General features: G+C 39.7%; 1 long non-coding RNA gene across 1 annotated transcript; it reads right to left on the reverse strand.

Annotated features, from left to right (window-relative positions):
• Positions 1 to 11,677: 11,677 nt before the first annotated feature.
• On the reverse strand, positions 11,678 to 24,102 carry LOC308191444. The gene is made up of 3 exons (XR_013947993.1): positions 22,714 to 24,102; positions 13,341 to 13,447; positions 11,678 to 12,824 (listed from the first exon to the last, which is right to left on the reverse strand). It is a non-coding gene; the product is annotated as an uncharacterized lncRNA (long non-coding RNA).
• Positions 24,103 to 24,496: the final 394 nt, after the last annotated feature.

Raw genomic sequence — 24,496 nt, forward strand, 5'->3', positions numbered from 1 at the left:
TTTAAAGATTCTGGACCATTTTCTTCAATGACAGAAATGATTTAACTTTATTAAAAACTTTATAATGTTAGTTAAACAAACTGAAATATGACAAAATAGATAAAAAGAACAAAAAGAAAACCCCAAGAACTTAAATCCATCAACACCCAGCAAAGAAGCCCCAGACTATCACTCAGTCTAATCCATTAAAACTAACATCAAAATAAATTAGAAATTAAGCAATACGGCTATCAAACCAAGACTAGGCCAATTATCAGTCTCCCTTCTTTGAACTCAGTTCTGGTTATGAAGATTTTGCCTTCTGGAACTGCATCAAGCAGTGGTATTACATGACAGACACCAAGAGAAAACTCTTGATGAGCAGAATTCGCTTTCATTTCCCAGAAGCAGTAATTTCAAAACCCCATAGACTACAAACACAAAATATAAAAGAGGCCCATTTTTTTTCAGTCCATCTTAGCTTGTGAAGTACAGAGGAACTTAGCATGCATCTTTTCCAGTTCCAGCTACATTAAGGGAAATGGGATCTGTCCTTGCTGTCCCCCAGCTGCTCATCACCATTCTTCTACTAGAAGGAATGCTTTTTTCAGATCTTCTGGTGACCCATCTTATGTGAGCACTTCCCATGAAATAGGCTAACTTAGCAATGATGCCTATTTGAAACTACCAGTTTTATTTTGGCTGTCCTGACCAGTTCTGGGTTAAGAGACTTCACTGTACAGCTTGCACCCTCTTGTGTAGGACTGAGCACTGTTAGTGAGGTGATGGCAAGGACCTGAGACTAGGTTGGAACTGCCATCTCTGTAGGGAACAGCTGAAGCTGTTCTGAAGCTGAACGTTGACTAACTGCAATATTATCTGTTTTGATGAGGATTTTGACTGACCCTGATACAGACCTGCAACAATTCCACAACAAAACTTTAATGATTTAAAAAGACTGGGAGATTTCCCAGCTAGAGATAAATCAATAGCTAAAAGAAATCCAGAAGACAAAACAAGAAGGAAGGAAAAATATGCAGTTCATGAACTCTGTCTTTCACAGTAGTTGAGATTCTTTTAAAATGTATCTTGGGCAAAAAAGTGACAACACTGGCAAGTGCCTTCTGCCTACTACAAGTGAAGAGAGATTGGGCAGCTGTTGCCACAGTCCCTTTAGTGATATTTTGAACTTCTTTTCCCCAGGATGTCCGTGAAGAGACTGAGTGACAGCAGTGTTCCTTGGCTAAGGGTCTTCTTGGCCTTGCCCTAGTCTCTTACAAACAGCTCTTGGTCTGCTTGGCCAGAAGTTCCTTCAGACCTATGGACAAATCAGTTCCAGTGGGACAATGTGGGAACTATGCAACTTTATCTAGTCAGGTTCAAATGAGATTTCTTTGGTTATTGCCTATTTTGGGCAAATTTCTACTGAACCAAAACTTTGGAAGATTTTTCTCCCTTTATAGCTGAGCATATATATCTGTGATCTTCCCCTCCAAATAGTAAAAATGTAGTCACTGAACACCCCCGTTCCTGAAGGAGCCAAGAAGGTTTAATCTGAGTGACAAGGTCCAGGGATGATAGTACGGTGCCAGGTTACGTAAGGTCCAACTCACATATCCAATTAAAAAGAGGGCTTTTGTCAACAGCTGACCACTTAAGGTTCATTTATCAGCAAAGATAAAAGTTAGCAAACCAGAGAGCTGACAGTCATCTTTCCATTTGGAACACAGCAATGCATCAGGCAGCTGATCTGGAGCCTCCCTCAGTACAGAAAGGCTACTTTAAAATTTCTAAGACGAAATGCAGTTGAGAAACAAATTTATCTCACCCTGGTGTATTATTGCTCTCACCATTTGTAATGTTCATTTCCTCTCCTGGAATCCTGATGTGCAGCAGCAGGTTACACAGTCCTGGCTTCTGTGAACCCATTGGCTTCGCTTAGGATACACATCTTCATTTTCAACAGTGTTGTCATGTTCCTTCCTAATCCAGGCCACTGTGTCTGCTTATTAACTAATAGGAGGTATTTCCTCAGGACAGTTCTTGTCTTCATTAGTATGTTTGCTGGTTTATCTCAGACCTGCCAAAATAAAGAATGCATAATAAATTTCAAAATAAAAGCCCTGGATTTTTTAAAACTTCCTCCTTATAATGAAGAAGTAATAGCTAGGTTTTTGACCTCTTATGTTCTCTTTTGGAGGCACAGTTTGAACATGCCAAGAACTGGAACCAAATCAGTCATTAACTAATTAAGATTTAGTAACTTTAGCCCTTAAATGAGCTCAAAATATAACTTGCACTTTTGCCCCTCTTGTATCTGTCTTCCCCTTCAGGTGCCACACTTCTGTTTTGTGCCCAACAACTGAATGGGTCAGGCCAAAATTTAGCCCTTACTGGCAGCAATCTCAATAAAGGGTTGAGTGCAAAGACCCACATGGATAAAACAACAGGCAGTTTTTAATTTTTTGAATGCTAAAGCTGGTGTGGTCACACTGTATAATAAAAAAGCACTGTTGAAATAAACTAAAAGCTGTCAATGAGAAAACTATGATAGCAACTGGGACATAAGGGGTTTTAATGTGAAAATGTTAAAATAAGCTGTGACAGCTCAGCCCTGTAGTCCTTTTCTAAAAGGCGCTCATCTCACAGCCAACGGAAATGTTACCTGATTAAGGACTACACACTCATGTATGACATCAGTGGAGTTCTTGATATTTATAGTCCTGTAAATTATGGATATGCAGCCATCTATCTTTCCTGGAATAAATTCAAACCTGGCGTAAACTCTGCTAGACTTGCAGCTGGGTAGACTTGGCCCTTCTTCTCTTATACAGATCCTTCTCCAGAAAAGCACTTAACTCTTAAGAACGAGAATAATCTGATTAATTTTACTGGAACCTGCACATTTGAATTTAGGCGTGTATTAGACTTAAAGTGCCCCTGACAGGGATATGATCACTCAGTTTACTCTTAGTGATAAATAAAAATATAATTGTTCCTAATTGCATGTGAAACTTTCAGCTTTGAATGCAACCATTTTGTTTCTGTTTCACTCTGATACTAGCACACAAAAGCAGCTAGATGTCTCACTAGAACAAACTCTGAAAAACTTTTCCCTTCCCAACCAAGATCGGTTAGAGGCTTTTGGTTACTAGCTATATATTTTTTTCCAATTCAAGCTTCAGAATACTTCAGAAAAATGTCACAGGGAGTACTTGTTCTACAGGGTCAAGAATAAGTGGTGCTGTCCCACTTCCATGTAGTTTTTTTTTTTTTTAAACAAAACGAAACAAAACAAAAAACCAGCATGTGGAAAAATCTCCTATTATCATTCACATTAGCCAGACTGAAATAATTTGGATTGTTTGACTGCTTCAGTCCATTTTGTACAGCATGTAACAAAAGTAAGTGAAAATCTCTCTGAAAGGAGAGCAGTTACTGTTTTATGTGAAGTTCCATGCACTCACGATTGTTCTCAGAAATCTTTTTCAAAAGACCACTGGAGTTTTCCATCTTTCCATTGACTACAACCAGTATTGCATCAGGTTTTAAACAATGGATGCAATTATGTCACTTCTTTACAAGTTAGGCAGCTTGCTCTTATTGACCTTCAAGAAATAAATACATGGGCATTAAACAACCTAGCAACGTCATCCCAGAGTGTTATGCTTTAGGATGGTTAATGAATAAAGAGCTTATCAGAATCTTTGTAACATATTAGAAACATTCTCCAGAATACCTATAAAATTCATTAGAGACTAATGACCTACACTGAAGCCTGATAAGATGGAAGCTCAGGGGAAAGTTGAGAAAAACATGATCCATCAGAGTCATGGAATTCAAGGGTTTGGAGAAGTGATATATATGCACTAAGCATATAGATAGACAGCATATTTCAAAAAAAAAAAAAAAAGGAGTGAAAGGAAAAACAGGTTTTCTCACAGGGAACAGAAAATATCTTAGAATTTTTAATGCTGCATATATTCAAGATGAGAGCTTCAGCATAAAATTGTAGAGCCCATAAGCTTTATCTATATTGCTAAGTAAAAGAGGATCAAGAATCAAAGTGACACTCACTGACTTATGTCTGTCCTGCTAAGGGCTTACTTGGTCTGGAGTAGACTAACCACATCTACACAACATTACTGTTGAGTTTTCTGTGTGTTCCTTATGGCCATGAATGTATATGTTTATAATTTCAGGTGTCTGAAATATTGTGACGGCCACTCAAATGATGCCTTAGACAATGAATGTGAGGGCAGGTGTAGTATATTTCGAGGCATTTAGGAGTGGTCCCTGGAGTGAACAGCTGACACAACTATACCAGGGCACAGTCCTTTAGAGAGCTTGCTAAAACCTAAATTAGGGATTAGGCAAGCAATTAAGCAACGTGGATGATCAGGGGCCACTGCCCGTCCACTGCTCCTAGTGGTTGTTTAGTTTAGAATCACAGAATCATTAAGGTTGGAAAAGACCTGTCTACACGTTCTTTCCAAGTCCACTAATAGCTGGGTGCCTGCAATAAACTGCAAGCATAAATCTGTAACTGAGTAAATAAGAAAGACACCCCACCATTTTTTTTTTTTTTTAAGCATAATTATGCTACTGTAAAAAGCGAGCGCATACATTCATCAGCTGGTGTGGATGCAACTGAAATGGCACTGGTTGATATGACTGCAGCCTTTCTGTGCAGAATATATTAGGTGTGGAAATAAACCTTAGGCAGAGGCTCAAAATACAGACTACGTAACCCAAAAAGCTTCCTTAAAATAAGGGAACGGGGGGGGGGGGTTCATTGGTCTTAGGCTGGTCCAGTTTAAAAAAATCGTTACTTCTTTATGGAGTCAATACGGGAAGAAAGATTTATTAGCATTGATAATAGAAGTGTATGTCTGGAGGCAGACAGAAATGACAGGAATGAATCCTGGGGGACCTCACTGTGACCTTTCCGTACTTGAAGGGGACTTATGAAAAAGATGGGGAGCAACTCTTTGCTCAATCAGATAATGACAAGACGAGGGGGAAATATTTTAAACTAAAAGAAGGGGGATTTAGATTGGAGGTTAGGAGGAAATTCTTCACTCAGAGGGTGGTGAGGCACTGGCACAAGTTGCCAGAGAAGCTGTGGATGTCCCATCCCTGGAGGTGTTCAAGACCTGGTTAGATGAGGCCCGGAGCAACCTGACATTGCTTATTTGGGAGCGGAGACCAGCACCTCCCTCTGCGCTTCCCCTCCTCAGGAGGTTGCAGAGAGCAATGAAGTCTCCTCTGAGCCTCCTCTTCTCCAGACTAGAGGACCCAAGTGCCCTCAGCCTCTCCTCACAGGACATGCCTTCCAGCCCTGTAACCAGCTTTGTTGCCCTCCTCTGGATGCTTTCAAGGACCTTAACAGCCATTTTTTTATAGCGTGGAGCCCAGAACTGCTCACTATATTGCAGGTGAGGCCGCACCACCGCTGAATATAGTGGGAAAATCACCTCTTTTGATCTTATGGCTGTGCTGTGTTTAATGCAGCACAAAATGCCATTTGGCTGCCAGGGCCCACTACTGGCTTATGTTGAACCTGCTGTTGACCAGCACCCCCAGGTCCCTTTCTGCTGAGCTGCTGTCCAGCCACTCGTCTCCCAGCCTGTGCCTGTGCCCATGTCCAGCGTTGTTCTATCTGGGGTGCAACACCCAGCAAGTTCCTTTTATGAACTTCATGCCACTGATGATTGCCCAAAGCTCCAGTCTGTCCAGATTTCTTTGCAAGGCCTCTCATCCCTCTGGGGAATCAACAGAACCTCCCCATTTAGTATCATCAGCAAACTTGCTAAGGATGCATTCCAATCCTTCATCCAAATCACTGATAAAAAAGTTAAACAGGTCTGGCCCTTGAACTGAGTCCTGGAGAACACCACTGGTGACTGTCCCCCAGCCAGATGTAGCCACATTCACTGTGACCCTCTGAGTGCTACCATTGGGCCAGTTCATCACCCAGCGTGGCGTGAATCTGTTTATCTTACAGCTGGACAGCTAGTCCAGAAGGATGCTGTGAGGGACAATATCAAAAACCTTGCTAAAATTCAAAAAATTTATGTCCACTGCCTTCCCTTCATCCTCTAAGTTGGTGATCTTATCAGAGGAGATCAAATTACTAAGGCAGGACCTTCCCTTGATGAAACCATAATTACTCTTTGTCAAATTTTTCTTTGTAAGATTTGTTGTTGTTGTTTTTGCTGCTAATGAAAACTATTTTTACTGCAAGCTATCCCTACAACTGTGATTTTGATAACAAAGCCAAACTTCATGATACAACTACCAAAAACACAAGGTTGACACCATTAAGAAGTGATGAAATTAGACAGAACTGTGAAACAGATTCAGTTTTAAAGCCAAGTGTGGGGCATGATTTCAAAACACTGAAACTAAACAAACCCTCAACTAATAAAGCTGTCTATAACACCCATTTCCTCTTGGTATTTACTGTTTCTAGCAGTGATGCTGGCTGGGCAGAGAGTGACTTCCTTCTGAGATTTGTGTCCATTAGTCACGTTGATATTGTCAGTCCAACAGATCAAATTTTATTTTTGAGTTTTATTCTGTCACATTTTCTTTGCAGAGGGTGAGAAAACTCTTCAGGTAGGCAGCAGGAGAGCTGCTTTTCTTAATTTCTGGAGTAAACATTTTGTCCTGCTTGTTTTGCTTTGTTTTCCTAAATATAACTTTTTCCCCAGAAAACACCAATTTTTAGGAGCAGACATCTGCTGCTAAAACAGAAAGGGTCATTACCAGAGCATGCAAATGAGAATACCCTGAAGGTGCTATGACAGTAAGAGATTTCAGGTTGGTATAACAGAGACTCTGGTTGCACATACACTAAACTGAAATGGGAGAAAGCAACAGTCCTCTTCTGCAAAGGTCTCAGTATAGGTTTTATGCTGTCCTCTAACACTCTTTAGAAACTGAATCCCTATATACCTGAACATAATGGGAGTTCAAAACATTTACTTTTGCAAGGTGGGTTTTTATTTTTTCCTTCTCTGTCACAAATGCATTCAATAAACGAAAAGGCACACTCACACTGCCAATTTTCACAGTTATGATTAAATCTTCACACAGCCTCCAGCACAAATCCAGGACCCATTTCCTAGGACATGAAGCAAACAATGTTTGCTCCAGTGCATTGCAAAGATAAGTAGTTAAAGCACAAAAGCATTGACTTTGAGTTTTGACTGAATTCTGACCTTTTTCTCCACAAACAACTATTTATATTATAGTGCAGGAACTACCAGTAAGTACAGAGGTGCCTTTGATGAGACTTGTTATGCAGAGGAAGTTTTTTAAGGCAAAAGTAAGATGTGAATAGGAATCCTTGACAGCCAGCATTTGAAAAGGTGATTGATTTTATGCAAAAAAAAGTTGTCTACTTTGTCACATGCTATTTCATCTATTTCATCAGCTTGAGAAAAGCTATTTGGCCAAATTCATATTTCTAATATAAATTCCAGTTACCATATTAGGAAAGATATTGGGTCATTGATTCATTGATTTTATATTCCTTAGACCGCTCCAAGGAAAAGGTTTTGGTTTGGAAGATATGTATTCTGAAGCTGAAAGAAACAAAATGCATAAGTTCCAGTTTTTAACTGTCTGATTCTTATTTTGGCATAAATAATACTAAGAAAAAGACTATACACTGGCCAAGCCATGTGATTATCTTTCTTAAACTGAAATAAGTTCCTTGTGTGAATTCCCATCTGCTAAAGCAAATGGTAAAAATCTTTTGATTAGAAGAGAGCCAAAATTCATTCCTGACCTTTTCAGATGATTATTGCTATAAATAGATTAAATGTGACCTTTTTCATGTTTTAATTGTCAGGATATTGAGACTGCAGTTTTGGAATCTGCTCTGTGTCCGGATGCCTGGAAAAGTCTGAATCCTGCTAAAGCTTCACAGTCCTGAGCATGTAGATAGCAAAGGGCCAGGACTCAAGCCCCTGGGTTCAATTTGCGTAGCAACTTCTCCCACATGCAGCTGCTCTGACACCAGCATTAAGGGTTGCAAAACCTCACCCAAATGAGATTTCTGGATATTTTGTGGGAGTTAATTAATTCTATCCTCCAATTTCTTTCACTGTTTTCAATTTTCAACAGTTACTATTTTGCACTTTTTGCTCCAAAAATCTGTGTTCTGGAAATTCTGTTTATATTTGAAGTCTTTCAGAGAACTGCCAGAACTCTCAATGCTTACTTCTCCCATGCTACAGCTGGGTACAATGACTGCACAGCAGTGCAGTCTGTTTCCAGGTTGAGGGTGTAATGATGAAATATGCTTTGCTAGAATATGCCCTCTCTTTCCCCATAACCTCTGCTATTCATTCAGAATGTCAGAGAGATGCAAACTGCTTTCAAACCCACTTTACTTTCACTTACTGGACCAGACTCCTCAGGACTTATGCAGATAGTCTGTGGGCATGGTTTTGTTAACGATACTTGAGAAGCAAACCACTGGGAGAGACAGGGACATGCTTTTGGCCAGTTGCTGAAGACTACCGAGTACTTTTTGGGGCATGCTTACACCAGGTGCTGCAAATCCTCCATCTGGCTACAGAACTGTTACATTACCTGGAGCAGTGCAAGTCCATATAATTAGACTAGGTGGGGTCCCAGGAGACTCAGTTTACCCACAGTGATCTAATGAGGTTTAAATGGTGTGGCTGTACAGATTACAGTTCTGGAACTAGTACAGTCAGCTCTGGGGGCATCTCTGTATTGACTGCACAGTGATGATAGCCCTTAATTGTTTCCTTTATTAAATATAAAAAGAATTATAAACAGTAAAGGTATATTGAAATACTTTTATAAGTGAGAAATTCAATAGTGTCAAAAGTAGAGTCAGATGAGTCACTGAGTACTGGTATATATGTACGTCACTCCCTGCAACCTGCTGCCCCTGAAGCATGGATGCTTGGGGCAGCCTATCACAAGTGTGTGTTTAAGACTAAGAAACAGAGAAATCTGGATTGCAGATTGTTTTGATGCTTGTTGCAAGAGCTGTAAGGTAATAGCATAATACAGTAACTTTCCTTCTCATCTGTGCTCTCTAAACAGGCTTTTCCTTGTCTCCATCCCTTGCAAGGTACCACCTTACCTGAGCTTAAAATCATGTCCTGTCAATTGAAAATTTACTGGTAAGCACAGCTGAACAGCTCACAAGTCAGAAAAATCTGTCAGCATCTTGGTCTAAAGATTTTTCAGTAACCCATTCTTGGGGGCAATTGCAAGCATATGACTGCCAGCAGAGATTTAACTGAGGTCCCAGCCACGTTAAAGGTTTCTGGTTGTTCTCTTCAATAGGTTGTGAACTATCCTCTCCTTCTGTCACATATACTCACCTGCATTTACATTTGAGTACAATACAGGCCAGTATACCAATGGAAGTCATTTCAAATTAAGACTCTCAGTCTTTTCTGGCTCTATAGTATAAGTTCCAATGTAAAATGTACAGAACACCCACGTAACCCATGGCTTTTAGATCTCAAAGTAAATGTTTTCACATAATCATGGATTGCATCCAAGCAAATGTCTGTAAGATGACATTTCTGGAAGCTTTTGCATCTTTACATTATATTTAGTTTACACAATATACTGTACAACTGGAAAAAATGGCCATATGAGCCAGACCAACATTTGACCTCTCGTAGAGTGCCTTTGAGAACAGGCTATTTCTCTACCCTCCTCTATGCTAACACCTTTTACATCAGACAATTTCCAAATCAGGAATTTCTTTGAAGTTTCTGGTCTTTCTTCCATAGTTTACTTTTCAAAACATCACAAGGCCAGTGGAATTTTTGTATTCATGTGCTGGGGGCCCCCATGCAACTGAGTCTGGATCACAGTTTCTTTCTCTTCTTTACATCCACCTTATTTCTCTCTCTCTCTGATGCAGTCCTGCTTCAGTCTGAGTCACTGGGAGTCCCCAGAGTTTCTGGATGGAGTTGAAGCCTGGACCTCCTGGCCCTAATGTCATGCAGCCTTTGTCCCTAAGGGACAGTCCACCGTGTTTCTCAACAGAGCTCACCACAGTCATCGTGCTGGAGCACCTTCAGTATAAAGAGAAAGGGGCTGCTTGTCCCTCTGAAGGCCCCCAATTCTGCATGAAAGTGATCCAAAAGTGTTTAGGGGAAGGGAACCAACACGTTCCTGCTGCAAATGTATCAAAGGGCAAAATCCAGCACCTTATATCATCTGGCTTACTAATACTACATGCTGTTTCCAGGTCTTCTGTCAAAATAAGTGGAGAGCTGTTTTGTTTGTGTGAACTGCTATGAAGAGGGTACAACAGGAGAAAATAATTTCCTTTTGACTGCCTCTGACTATCCTGTGGAGTCTGATCCAAAGCCCATGGCAGACATGGGCAGTGCTGCCAGCGTGCTGCTTTAATGTTTTTGGATCATGTTCAGCACATTTACATATCAGAAAAAAAAAATAAAAAAATCTGTCACTAGTTTTATAGAAATTGCTATGATGCCATCTGGGAACACAGAGAGGGAATATCTCTGTTTTCTGAGTATAAGTGAAGAGGTTTTGTTTGCTTTTTTGTTTTAGGATACTATGAAATCCAAAGATGCGGGAAGAGCCAGTATTCTCTCTGCTCAGATATCTGAAAGCACAGCTTATCTTTGGTTTTGAGCTTTTATCTTTTGCTTTTCGTTTTTCCCCTATATTTCTCAAATATATTGTTTTGCCAGTGTAATCAGAGAAACAGAGCAGAGATCTTTGTCATTTACAGCTTTTTTTTTTTTTCCCACGCATTACTCCCCAGCTTGCACAAAAAGACAAGATGTCTTTTTGAATGGCAACTATGATTTGTTTTGCTCAAAGGAAGAAAAACAAGAAGTAGGAAAACATGAATGGGACAGCAAGTGGCAGATATGAGAATGCAAGTGACCTAGAGTTAAAAAAAATAATAAAAAATCGAATGCAACAAGTAAAGTTGTTAACTTTTTAAGAACTAAATTAATTATAGTACTACCCAGAATAAGATGGTGAGTACTGAATGCAAAATAAGGTCATCTTCACTTAGTTTCTCCATCAGATCTTCATGTATGTAACATCGCTTTGTTCATACCTGCAAAATGATACTTTCTGAAATGAACGCTACCTTTTGGTGTCAATCCTTGTTTTGTCCATGCCTATTCATTGCCAAACTCAGCTATTCTTCACAGGGTGGCTGTGAAGAATATCCCAGAAGCAAGGGATGTTGTCCACATCCCCACCTGAAACATGTCAGCACAGAGTTCCTAAATCCAGCTGATTCAGATGTTTAATTCTGATTGCATGCTCAGATATTTATGCTTAAATTATGAACTCAGGACAGGAATGGCTCGCTGAAGATCTGTGCTTTGCGCAGCGCAGAAGCATAGTCTGGATGCTATAGGCATCCAGGCCTAACCTGGTCTAATACCACAGTGTGGGTGTAGAAATCTGACCCACTTTTGCGGTTAAGAAAATTCATTCTGATGGAGTAAACAGAATTAAAATACTCCCTTCTTTATCCAGCAGGACAAACCATGTGAGGGGAACAATGGTGCTGCTTCTGTACGTGCTCCAGCTGTGCAGATAGAGAAACTCCAGGAGTGGCTGAGAGAACAAAGGTTTGTGTTGTAAGTGGGCTCTCATGTGGGTTCTTTGATGTCCCATCACAGACAAGGTCAAGAGTCAGCCTTGTAAATACTTTTTTTTCCCTTTTTTTTTTTTTTTTCTACCTAGACAACTATTTTCACAAAACATGTTTTTATTTTAATTTTTTAATCTGTGTGACTGCTGCTCCACAGTCAGTTTTGGTTACAATTGAGCAAGATGATCAACAGCTGAGGGCAAGAGGGTGGCAGAGGCACACACACACTCACGCATACACAGGAAAGCTATATGTGGTATGATGTTGTGTCTTCTTCATAAAGAATGACAAAAAAATGGTCTTTGCTGCCGAAGACTAGAGATCTAGCAACACGCACAACAAAAAGCTTATTCTAGCAAGGAAGCTAGAGTATAACAGTAATTATTCTCTGTTTCTTCACCAATAAATGCATAAAGTAAAAATCTGTTTGAAATTTTTAAAAAGCAAATCTAGCAAGTCTTTCAAAAAGAATGCCACAAAATACAGTGTTAGTGACACCAGTCTCAGTGAAGACAGAGCTTTTAAGAAGATGGAGTATTTATAAACTGCCATATAAACTGATAAGTCTATATGATTTTATGCACCATAATTGCTCTTTGCGACATCATAGGGAACACAGAGGGGAACATGACGCTTCCCATCAAGCTATTTGTCAGTGTAAGTAAGTGAACATTTAACAGAAAAATAAAATAGTTAACAACCTTTAAAACAGGCTTAAAAACTTGAAAGTAATGGGTGCCTTTAAAAACTTCAGATGTATGTTCTTTATGGGAAACTCAGAATTAAAAAAATGTTTGGAGTAAAGTCAAAATGAGCAGTTATGAGCAGTGCTCTGCAGTAATGACACATATCAGCAGTATTTGTAACCAGAAGAACAATGTGATAAATTTTAATCGCAAGGGACTGAGCTTTGTGGGAAGTGCCTAATACACAGACATCCTTTATAGGTTTCCAGTTATGACCTATGTCTAAAAGACATTTTAATGATAACTAAAGAAAGTAGATGGATTGTCTTCCCAGAGTGTTGAAGGTCCTGCTTGTTGTCATCCGCAGCTTCTATAAAGACCAGAGATTTTCAAAGGTACTCTTCTGTCCTGCTATCAGCACGCAATACCGCAAGGATGGGACTATCTAAGATAAAACATGCCAGAGACATGTACTCCTCAGGATTTCCTGTGGGAGTCTGACCGAAAGAAGGCAATATTAATAAATATAAATTCTGGAACATTATTATCACCAGAACCGTGTCACGCAGTTTACCCTTGAATTCTTATAACCCCTCTAGTTTCTCAGGCAGTTCAAACATTTAACTGCAACTGGTAAGAGTGTTAGACCTCCCCACTGGGACAATTGTTTTCAGTTACATTAAAGACTCAAAGACTTTGATAGACATGCCAAAGCAAGGAGTTTAGCTTGCTGAATGTTTTAACTCTTTGAACTGATGTGGGATCTGGGAGTCCCCTTGTTCTTGGCCCTTAAAAATCCTTAAAAAATAGATACAATCTGGAAGCAGATTACTGCCAGAAATATGTAGTGGTCCTCCCTTTGAGGATGCTGTTGCCTTTTTTATTTTCACTTTCTTGGTAGTGGTAGTCAGAGGGAGCACAACAAACACGTTTTTCCTGAGCAGGATGAACTAGACTGGAGAGAGAAGTCCCAGTCAACCACAACCTTCATCAAATATTTAAAGTGAATTCACCTATTTTTTAGCTCTTCAGAGCTGTCTTTAATTTCTGTGCTCCTCATTAGGGGAATTTCTTGGCAGAGGAATGAAAATACCAGTGCTTGGCAGTTGAAATGCTGCTCCTAGAAGGAAAAAGAAACAGGGAGTAAAATAATTAAAATGAAATAAAATAATAATAATTTAAAAATGCTGATCTTGCAGGATTCTTTGGCCAAAGCCTGTCACACCATACAATGTAGCGCATAATATCATTCTGCACGCGGGAACGTATAGGATGCCGTTTCTTCAAGGTTTGTTTTTCAGAAATTGCTCTAAGTACTTCACTTTACACAACCATTTGGGCACTGCTGCTGCTGACTAACACTCGGGTCTGTCTAAATTGATGGTTGTGTTGGAAAGTCAAGTAAACACTTTGTTCCATACCGGTCCTTCCTTACAGTAATTTTTTATTATTGTATGGGCAGTGGCAGTACTGTGATCTTGCATGCTTTGGGGTAGTTGCCACTGGCTACAGCTATTCCCCTTCTTTTCCAGTTTAGGACAAATGACAAACAGCAAATAACAAAAAGTAGTTCGCATCAAGTCATGCTAACTCAGTGGAACAGTAGCTTCTAGACTGGAAACGGTTTAAAAGGCAGCTGTGAGTGGGTGGATCACACTTTAACGTTGTATTTTAGCTTTGTTGAGAATATTTTTCTTCATCATTTCCTAGGAAAGAACTGATTAAATCTCTGCCCAAGTACATTTGCAACAGACTTTGTCCTGCTCATTCCAAATGGAAAACTAGAGCCAGCCTTTCGGGCAATGTGATAGTTCTGTTGTTCAAATCAGAGCATGCTGTTCTTTTTGATGAAATGAGCAGCAGAAAGCAACAAAAAGCTTAGCTTTAAATTAATATAATATAAATAAATGCTTTCAGAAAGGAACTTTCAGGATTTTTGCTTTCACAAAGGTCCTATGAACTCTATAAAACATAAACAATACCTCATAACGAAACACTGTTATTTCAAAGTTGACATCACATCTGACTCAAAGCGTGACTTTTTGATTGGGATTAAATTTAGTTTATTTGAAGGTTTTAGTATAACTCCTTAGTTATCTAGGACACAAGATAAACATAACTAACATAACATTTATCTTACAACTAAAATGCTGATAAGTATAATTTAGATAGTTAAGAAATATTCTTCTCTGTTTCTTAAATTATTTGTATTATACATTTGAGAGCATTTTGCATATAGAAAAATCTCTGTTGTACATGTTAAGATGATCAGCTAACCCTTGTTGTTTATATATTTGTTGTTGTTGTTGTTTGTTTGTTTTGTACAGTGCAGAAAAGGGAAAAATATAAAAAATAAAATCCACATGCCTAAAAATCAGCAAGCCAGGACCTATACTAGAGAAATATATTTTTGCATTGACTAAGTTTCAGAATAATTTGAGAACGTTCAGCCTAGATGGTTGCAGAAGAGTGCTGGAAATAACACCTGTCTTCAGTTATCCTGATGGTTACAAACACGCCAGTCCCCAAAACAGCAATCATTGGTCAGAGCTCAGTCCAAGACATAGCTCTGGCTACCTTATTAGTGTCTTGGTTAAAACCTGGATTTGCTTTGCATGGTAGGAGAAGTGTCGTGGTGGGCAAAAGTGAACTTTCAGAATCTATAAATTAAACAGATGAATGAAACTGCACAATGAGGAGCTTGGACTAACACCCCCAAGGCCAAGAATATATTTCTGGATTTGTTCAATTTGCTTCTTAAACTGTGCTATAGAATCCTAGCACTGTCAAAAATATAAAAAATACAATTTGAAATAATAGTAGTACCCAGAAAATTTGTTGCCTGAATTGGGGTTGCATGATACCTGCACCCAAAAATGAATCACTTTAAGGCATGCAGTGACTCAGTGGTAAAGATTTCCAAATTCTGTATCTACCCGTGGCTTCCCTTAAGAATCTGAGATTGGTTTTAATACTTGTACCGCAGGAAAGCTTACATCTCACCTCATCTAATTACTCAATTATTATGCTCATAAAATGCAGGTATCTAATATATTTGATATAATATCTGTTGCTGTATTACTATAAAAATTCTTGAAATAAAGCAAGAATGGTAACAGAAGAGGTCAATACTTTAAACTAATCTGTGAAATGTTCAGTTCCCTGTCCTTTAAGTAGGACAGGCTACAATACAATTATAACTTCTTAAACCCAGGGTTATTTCAAGCAATCATTCAAAAGGTTCCTCAAGGAAAGAGCCTAGCTGGACCTAAGTGAAGTCTCAGAAGGACAATATATATATATACTGTCCAAGTATATTCTAATAACCATTTATTATTCTTTTCTACTTGTTAAATCTGAAACAGAGAAACAAGGGCAAAAATTTGTAAACAGAAGAATAGCACATTGAGACTAAAAAACTGAATTCATGATAACCTTAAGCAGCTAAACCTGAAATTAAGTTCCTCTGGTTTTGACAATGTCACCAGCCTGTTTGCAAATGCTGGCTAGCTCAGCACCCAGCTCTCATGGTTGTGGTTCAAAACAGTTGAGATTGACTAGTTTTTTTTTTTTTTTTTTTTCCTATGTATACTAAAGTACAAGGGAAACTATCTCATACTTTCAGAACATTCAATAATTGCAAATTCAAATATGGCTGTCTATATAGCAATCCATAGGCCTCTGCCCTCTTTGCTGTACATGCTAAAGTGCACAGCCAGACAAAGAGAGGTTAAACTGTAGTGCTGGAGATGCAGCTGGGCCATGTTACGCTAACAGGACCAGCTGATGGGCAAGAAGGAGGATTAGAAAAAGGAAAAGGAAATAGACAAAACTGGATTGAGTACTGGCAGAGCAAGTCTGGTTTTTTTGTTTGTATGTTTTGTTTTGTTTTGTTTTGTTTAGGGGGTCCTTGTTTAGGACTTTTTAGGGACTCAGATTGTACAGAGAATTTGAATGTGTTTGTTGGCTACTCATAGTGTTAGATTTTTTTATTGGTTTTAAATTCCAAAATCTGTAAGGGCTACCATTCTGAAGGCACATTGCAAAGTGAATATTTAGGTGTGTTAAGTATGAAGATAAATCTTTCTAAGTAGGATTTTCTGGGTCATAGATGGAAGTGATAGCAGGGCAGTCTGATGTAGAAAGGTTGTATTAGTGTGGGACTGATGTGTACTTCACCAGAAATACAGTAGAGAAAGAAAATAGAAGATAACAAGAGAAGGTCTCCCAAGCTGTGCTTGGAGGTGGCTCTAGCTCTTGCTTTCTCTTCTGTGTTCTTCTTGTGCTACTGAGAACCTGGAAAGGGTTTTAACACTATGCAGGTGTTTGTGTTTTCTCTCAGGTGGGCTTTGGAGCTCACAACAAGCGTTATGCTGTCACAGCCATTTATTCTGGGGTTCTATGCTGGGCTGAGGGTTAATGAAAGTGCATTGCCTTACATGAACAGCAGGTTTCTCTTAACCTAATTCTTGGTTTCTGCGTTTAACCTGAGTTGGTGGCTGGAGGGAACTAGACTTGCTGTCCACCTAGAGATGGTTCAGTGGTGGTACATGTCTAGACTATCCTTGCCCTAGAGTATCCTGCTAGCCTTCTGTTTTAAAGTATTGCGGTGTGGCTGTTGGTCCAGGTATGACTTATTTCAAAGATGGTACCAGAGTTCCCAGACCAAAAGATTTGCATGTGTTTCAGAATCCTTAAATAATAAAATTCCAGATGAGATGAAGCTTTTCCCCATCCTGTCTCTCACCACAAAGAGACAGAGCACCCTCTCCATTGCTGCTGAGATCAATCTCTTCTTTAGAACCTTATCTCCTAGAGTCTCTGTGCTTGTACAGGTAGATTAAAATTGCACAGCCTCATTGCCTGGCATTGTGGCCAACAGCATGCACTGAGAGAGCTGACCCCCCTTAAGCTCCAAACAGGGTAGCTGGGAGTGTTATCTGACATGCTGGTTTCAAAGTAATCTCCAAGAAGAGAGGAAGGGGATAATTTAGCTGAGCCAGGCCCCCCACATGGTCAGGAACAGCCCTAACAGCATCTTGTCTGAATAGACTTGTATGCAGGAGCAGCTGCTGGCACTGATTCACTAGTATAGGTATGGCTACATCACTGAGGGCACAGACTGCAGAGTCCTCCTGCACTTTGTCTGTACGGCTCGGGTACCAGGTCCTTACTGCAGCATAGATCTATAACTCAGGGCACACAAATTCAGTGTCAAAATGACTTGCTGTAGTCTTTCCCTTGCAGCAGAAGCAGTGCCTGCCACTACACTAACCTCTTTAATTCTGGGTTTCTGGATTCTGTCACGGGCATGGCCGCTGAGACAGAGGGGACTGAGACAGACCAAGTGTCCACAGGCAGGGGCCTGCTTGTGGCATGCTAACGTGAACAGTTACAGCTGACTAATGTCCGGGACCATGTGCCTTGGCTTATTACAGTTTGTGAGAGGTGAGAGTAATGAGCATGTGCTTTAAATCCATCTGGAGTTTATATCCAAATTCCCTCTTACTCTGATAACTCAGTATTTATTACAGTCCTAATAGACCTCCTGTTCTGTAGCTTCTTCCTGAAAGAAGACCATGAGACTACATAATAGTGCTGGCAGGGGGGGGATGTCATCCTCCTCTCCCTCTGTAACTCTTAGCCATTCTTCAGCTCACTCTTTGGGACTGCATTTACCATTTTCCCACAGGACAGCATTTAATTGCTCCTTGACTGACCTTCTGCCTTGTCCTAACAACTTTGCCCCTGAGGTCATTTCACCAATTCATTATTCTCAGAGAAGGAGAAAAAAAGCCCCTCCTAATGTCTAAACTTCTCTTCCTATTATTTCAGAGTTGATTAAACGAGAATGATTTAGCGTTATTAACCACCACCTTTTAAGTATCAGGTAGCAAAGCATTCCCTGAAAATAATGGCTTGAGAACCACCCCCCCCACCCCCTTCTATACTGAGAAACTCTAGCTTTTACACCCAGAAATAGGGGCAACTTGATTTGTGATAGTGACTTAAATGTCACACTGGTTCATTCAGCATCATCTTCCTCGTTGCATCATTTGCTTTAAAAGTGGTAGTAGAGACAATTCAAATCTGTGCTTTCTGTAGGAAAATAACAATGTTTTGTGAGACACAACATTCCTAAAGGTTCAAAAATCTGGTAGTCTATCATGCTGATTACTGTTGTTTATAGCACTGCTGAAATCAGGGGATCACGGTCTGTGCTCCAAGACCATTTATTAATAGCCATGAGGGAAAAAGAGGCATAGAAATCATTTAATCATTTCCATGAGTGCTTCTCCAGAAGGCCACAAGGTCACCTACCTTTCCTTCTCATACACTCCCCTCCTGTTCGCTGGCTTTGGGCTTTGGGCTCAGGAGGGAGTTACACTGGCATGGTTTTGCAGTAGCCCATTAACCCTTCATAAGACACTTGTATAATAAGAATGTACTATAAAGTAGGACAAGAGCAAACCACCTGCAACATTAATGCATTTTATGTGCAATCTGTTTTGTCCAGCACTGGTGTCCATTTGTCTGGTCAAATGGCATCAACAATTTTTTCTTTTTTTTTTTTTCTTTTTCTTTCCTTTTTTTTTTTTTAAGGAGTTTTCTTTCTTACTTTTCTTACTAGTGCAGGTTTTCTTTCACAAATGTATCACTCACTGGAAGTTTCAAAGCAATATTTGTAAAAGGTTTTCAAAATACTGATGAATTCCTAAAATGAGCATAAAAAAAAAATAAATCTAGAAACTATTCATCAAGATTACAAACTAGAAGTGTATTTCCTCATTTCTTCCAGCTAATATGTGGAACACTTCACCCTGGCATAGATAAATCATGAATCAGCCAAGGGGTTAGTTAGGGCTTCCAGTTTCAGTAGGTCAGCTTACTAAGGCTGGTTTTCTGTAAGTAAGGATGCAGAGGTTATTATTATTATTATTTTAATTATAAATGACTTTAGGGGTGAATATAGTAGTAGAAAAAAATATTTTTTTTCCTTGTATCCCAGTGAAAAAGAATCTGAAACTGCTCTTATGCAGTACTCTCTCTCTTTTTCTGCACCAAAAAGAGCATCCAGAAAAGGAGAAAGGAAGGAAGATTTCTCTCAAGTGCAGGGCTACAATCCATAAGAAAAAAAACCTTCCTGTGCACACGTGAACAGGGTAAAGATTTACACTAAAACAAACAACAAAGTGGGGTCTTGTGTTGGATGTACTGACAAGGATGCAGGCACTGGCTTTAAAATGTTTCATCCTGAGTATCCAGTGTCTCCCAAAAGGACTTGCAGTAGGAGGAAGTGCGAGGTTAAGAATTCAATAAGATTGGACAGATAGTCTAAAGGCTTGGGTAGACGGTCTGAAATTCATTATGAGAGCATATCCCAGGGGTCACCACAAACATCTTACAAACACTGGTGAACTTTTTCTGCAGTCCAGAACTGCAGGAATGAGTGTGGTGAGTCATGAGATGTCTCCCCCTCTGTGCACATGTGCTAGGAGGGAGAAAAGGGAGATAATTATAGGTATCCTCTGAAGTGGTTAGAAATGTAGGTTGCTTCTATTTTTAAGATCTCCAAATTAGCAAATGTGATCTGACTTGCAAATGTTGTGATCGTTTCTTAAGTCACACCTCCTTTCAGTCAGCCCCAAGAATATCTCTTAAGCTGAATAGCCAAAACTCCTCAAATTTCTACCCATTTCTTAGTAATCTAATAGAAACCTGCACTTATGCACATGTACACCAATACCCTGTAATTACTAGGAGTGAGGAAAAACACAAGAGTGAAATAGAAAACCCATAGTGAAAAAAAAGTTATAGGCTGATGAAGCAAAAATAAAAGTGAAACAATTTTGCATTTCAGTAAATCATTTGATTAACACAACTGAACCTGTTCAGAAATATTTGCAGAGTGACTCAGTGAAAAATGTATTAAGTGCCTTAAGATCTTACAGTGAGGTTACCCAGCATGGCAAGCAGATATCATCTCGAATAACAAAGTTTGGGTGCAAATCCAGCATTGAGCACACGTGATGTATTTGATTCTGGACACCTGCCTCAGATCCCTTTCAAAGAGTTTTGGGCATCTCTGCCTTCCTCATTTCATTGCCTATGATGTTTTTAATTTGCATTAGCGTGTTACAAGCTTAAAAAGGCAATTATGCCTTAATGCTGTGGTGACATAGGAAATATAAATGAAAGAAAAATATACTAAAAAAATGAAATGACTGTTCTGAACTCCGTGTTACATATAAGCTTCAAATCACTCGAGTTTTATTGCTAAAGGCACTTTACACAAGAGTAATCCTGCTGAATGCAGTGGGACAACTTTATCTCTGAATATAATATATAATGTTAAGCATATTAACGGCTTGGAGAACTTGGGTCTAATGTCAGAAAGGTCTTTTGCTGTCACAAACCTGAAAGACCATACCTGAAAATAGCTTCATGTCACATTTGTTCAGGTTTCTGAACTGCATGCCACTTAGATCGTTTCTCTTGCAACACTGCCAATTTGTTGTCAACTTCTTGTAAAGACTTTTCATCTGAAAGTTCAGTTTTGCAAGTACAAGATGTGGGAGCTAAGATGATATATTGAGGCATATAAGTAATCAGGAAAAAATGCAGTTCAGCCCATGTATTCTTTGGAAATATGTATAAATATTTACAAATTATAGAGTTAAATCCAACTCATTTTGTAAATGAAGGGATATTCTGCCTTTTTTTTTTTTTTTTTATGGGAAACATCAAAATCCAGGAAGCACGGGAGAAAAAGACATGAAATCTTTTCCAAGGGACATTCATAAACTCTCATAAAATCAAACATCATGCAGTCTTCAACCTTTCTCCTATTTTCATTGTGTGCACGCCTACACATCTGTGCATGTGTGGAAGCAACTTTCATACTTTTTTTTTTTTTCATTTACCAATTACTTTGTAAACAACTTAAAGAGATTGGTGAGGGATTGCTCTGTAGAAATGATAGCACATCTGCAGCACAGGCAGTAAAAGTCAACAATTAATTAATTGTTAAGGGCTCTGTTCATCCAAACGTTTGGCTCTGTAGTTCCTGCATGATTCATGGTTTGTGATCACTGGTTTCCAGAGAACTCAGTCTGGTCCTCCATTTCAACCCTTCCCCTGCTCCCCAGTTCACCCTTCCCTGCCCACACCCAGTTTCAGAAAGGCCGAACTATTTTCCTGGTAGAATAACAGTGCTTTGTGACAAACAGCCCTTCCATACATCATCCAGCCCCTCTGAGCACACTCAGGGAACATGGGCAATGCTCTGCTGAAGTCTATCGGACAGCTTTCCTTGGCTGGTGCCAGTAAGGCACGGAGAGGCGAGTGTTTACAAAACAAACAAGACACATGGAAGCACATGCAATTATCTTGTGTGTATCTGGATTTTGGTAGATTAAACTTTAAGTCCTTGGTGTAACACAGTGGCTGTCAGTTGTAGAAAACAAGTTTTATATCAACCTGTATGAAGTTGCACAGTGCTACGATCAAGGGAGAGAGTCTCTGGCAGTCTGGGAGGCACATTGTGTACCAGTTTGATTCTGAGGCTCCAGATAAGAAATCTCACAGTGATTTGCTACAGTTGCCTCTTAGGGCAAGACCTCCTATCTTCCGTTGTCTATAGGATCAGTACATTTATAGTGAACCAAATTTATAATACACATGAATGAAAATCTGTAGTTCATAGGTGAATTCTCAAGGAAAGCTGTCCTTACGTATGGAGTGTCAAAAAATTGCAGCAACGATAGCTGGGGTTAAAACATTGCTTACTCATTAATATTTTTACTATTACAAACTCGCAAAGCTCTCTTTGAGTATAATAGCAGGGCATTAAAAATGTCTAGCAAAATAACAAGTGCCCATCACAGAATAATTAAAGTTGTCACAGAAGAAGCAAAATGTAAAACCATAAACAAGCCTTACACAAACAAGAAATAATCAGTGCATGATGATAAAGGGAACCAACACATCTGGCATCTCAGCCAGGAAACTTCTACAGATGTGTTCTGATGTATGATAAGAAGAAATAACATTTTGTAGTCACAGGCCCTCAGTGAAGTTCCTGCCTTCTGCGCTTGTTAAGTCACTTGGAGACACAGACAACTTTTCCTCTCTTAGTTGATCTCAATAGCCCTTCTGGTGAACTCTTCCCTTCCCTTCCCTTCCCCTTCCCCTTCCCCTTCCCCTTCCCCTTCCCCTTCCCCTTCCCCTTCCCCTTCCCCTTCCCCTTCCCCTTCCCCTTCCCCTTCCCCTTCCCCTTCCCCTTCCCCTTCCCCTTCCCCTTCCCCTTCCCCTTCCCCTTCCCCTTCCCCTTCCCCTTCCCCTTCCCCTTCACCTTCCCCTTCACCTTCCCTTACCTTCCCTTACCTTCCCTTCTTTTTTCACTGGTTCTGGTGTGTGGGGCAGAATTGGAATCTGATTCATCTTCAAGAATGAAGTGATAGAAGGAAAATGCTCTTTTTGATGCTTTCTTTGGGTACTCCTTTCAGATCCATGTGCTTCTAAAAACAGCTGTATAATAGACGTCAAAATTTGAGTAACCCAGGTTAGATGCTGCTGATGGGGATAGATGATTGGTTTGGTATGTGTTTTTCCTCTTGGATTTCTGTGTCTGGAAGGGGCAAAGGGTCTACTGAAAAGACATTAACGCTATTTCACAGATAGATAAGTTCTTCTCACACTTTCTTCAGATATATTCTTTCAGGCTTGGCTTGCAATTTATAACTGGTTGCCAGATGCCAGACTATGTTCTGTACATCCACAGGTACTAGCCGTCTGCCATTAAGCCAGGCATTCTGCTGTAGGCTTCCAGGCGTTAATAACAGTAACTTCAGAAGGCATTACCTAAATTCAAAATCTAGTTGCTTTATAACCAGGTGGCAGGTTGCTAAATGAAGATTCACTGCTGCAATCCTTTAAGAGAAAAATAATTAGATAAAAGAAAGACATCTTGTCTGATTCATGATACATAAATAGAGATGACTGTGGATGTTCTACCTTTTCCACTGTATCTGCAACATTTTGCTTATGGCAGAACACACAAGAAGTCAATTTAAAATAAAAATTAAAAAAAAAAACAACTTGGCTAGCTGCTGCAAAGATCATTTGTCAAGAGAAGAATGCTGTGGAGGGAAACTCTGACCTCTAAACCTGCAACAACAACAAAAGACAGTGTTTTAAAAAGTTATTTTGAAGCCTAAATAAACCTTGACAGACTCCCCTTAAACTTCTTTTCCAGTGATTAATTTCCAGCTAGGGAAATATTGACTCTGAGAGAAAATGAAAATATTTCCATCTTCTTTCTCTCTAACACTGCACTATAAGATCATCTGACCTACTAGATAGAGTGGAAAATCACTATCAGTCTTGATGTTATTAGATGGATCAGGTTTCACACCTCTCTCCCTCTGTTTCCCTTTGCTTCCCCTGTATCAGCATGTTGTCCTCGCCTTCCCTGCTCCCCTCCTTTCAGTCTGGCTGGAGGAGGCATAGCCCTCCATGCTCGCATTGCCTGGCAGTGCAGCAGAGGGATAATTTTGAGCATACAGGGGATACAGAGGATCATGGAAGGCCATAAGGAAAAAACCCACATTGCCCAAGATATTAAAGGGATGCGGTTATGGTTACTTGCCTGTGTGCTGGCTATGTGCCTTTCCCCCGAGAGGAGGAGTGGTCTGTTCTAAGAATGGAAGCCATTTGCCTTGTCACCCACACATCCTCCCTGTTTTCCCACAGATCTCCTCTAAGAGATCCCTAGATGCTCCAGGCCTTCCCTAGATGCTACAAATGCTTTGAGATTCTTTCAGTGGGTTTTTGATCACGTAATACCTATGCATAGATTTAATGGGAGGTTAAATAAATGATAGTCACCAGCGCCAATTATTCATTTATTATGTGGCCTACTCAAAGTCTTCTTCATGAGGGAGTCCCATCTGAATTTCCTAGAGTGGCTATAGTCATCGCTTAAAGCACATGCAAAGCCAGTGTGTATCCTGTTTCTTGTTTGCCTTCAGAGACAACAGGAGGCAAAACATCTTCTGTAGCATGATCCTTGTATGCTTGATCCTTGCTATTTCCAACAGAATTAACCAACTCAAATAAGAAGAAGAGGAATTAGAAAAAAAAATAGCTTAACTTTCTGTGTCAAAGA

This window comes from Anser brachyrhynchus, assembly GCF_964034855.1.
Source record: "Anser brachyrhynchus genome assembly, chromosome: 3".
NCBI classification, from domain to species: Eukaryota; Metazoa; Chordata; class Aves; order Anseriformes; family Anatidae; genus Anser; species Anser brachyrhynchus.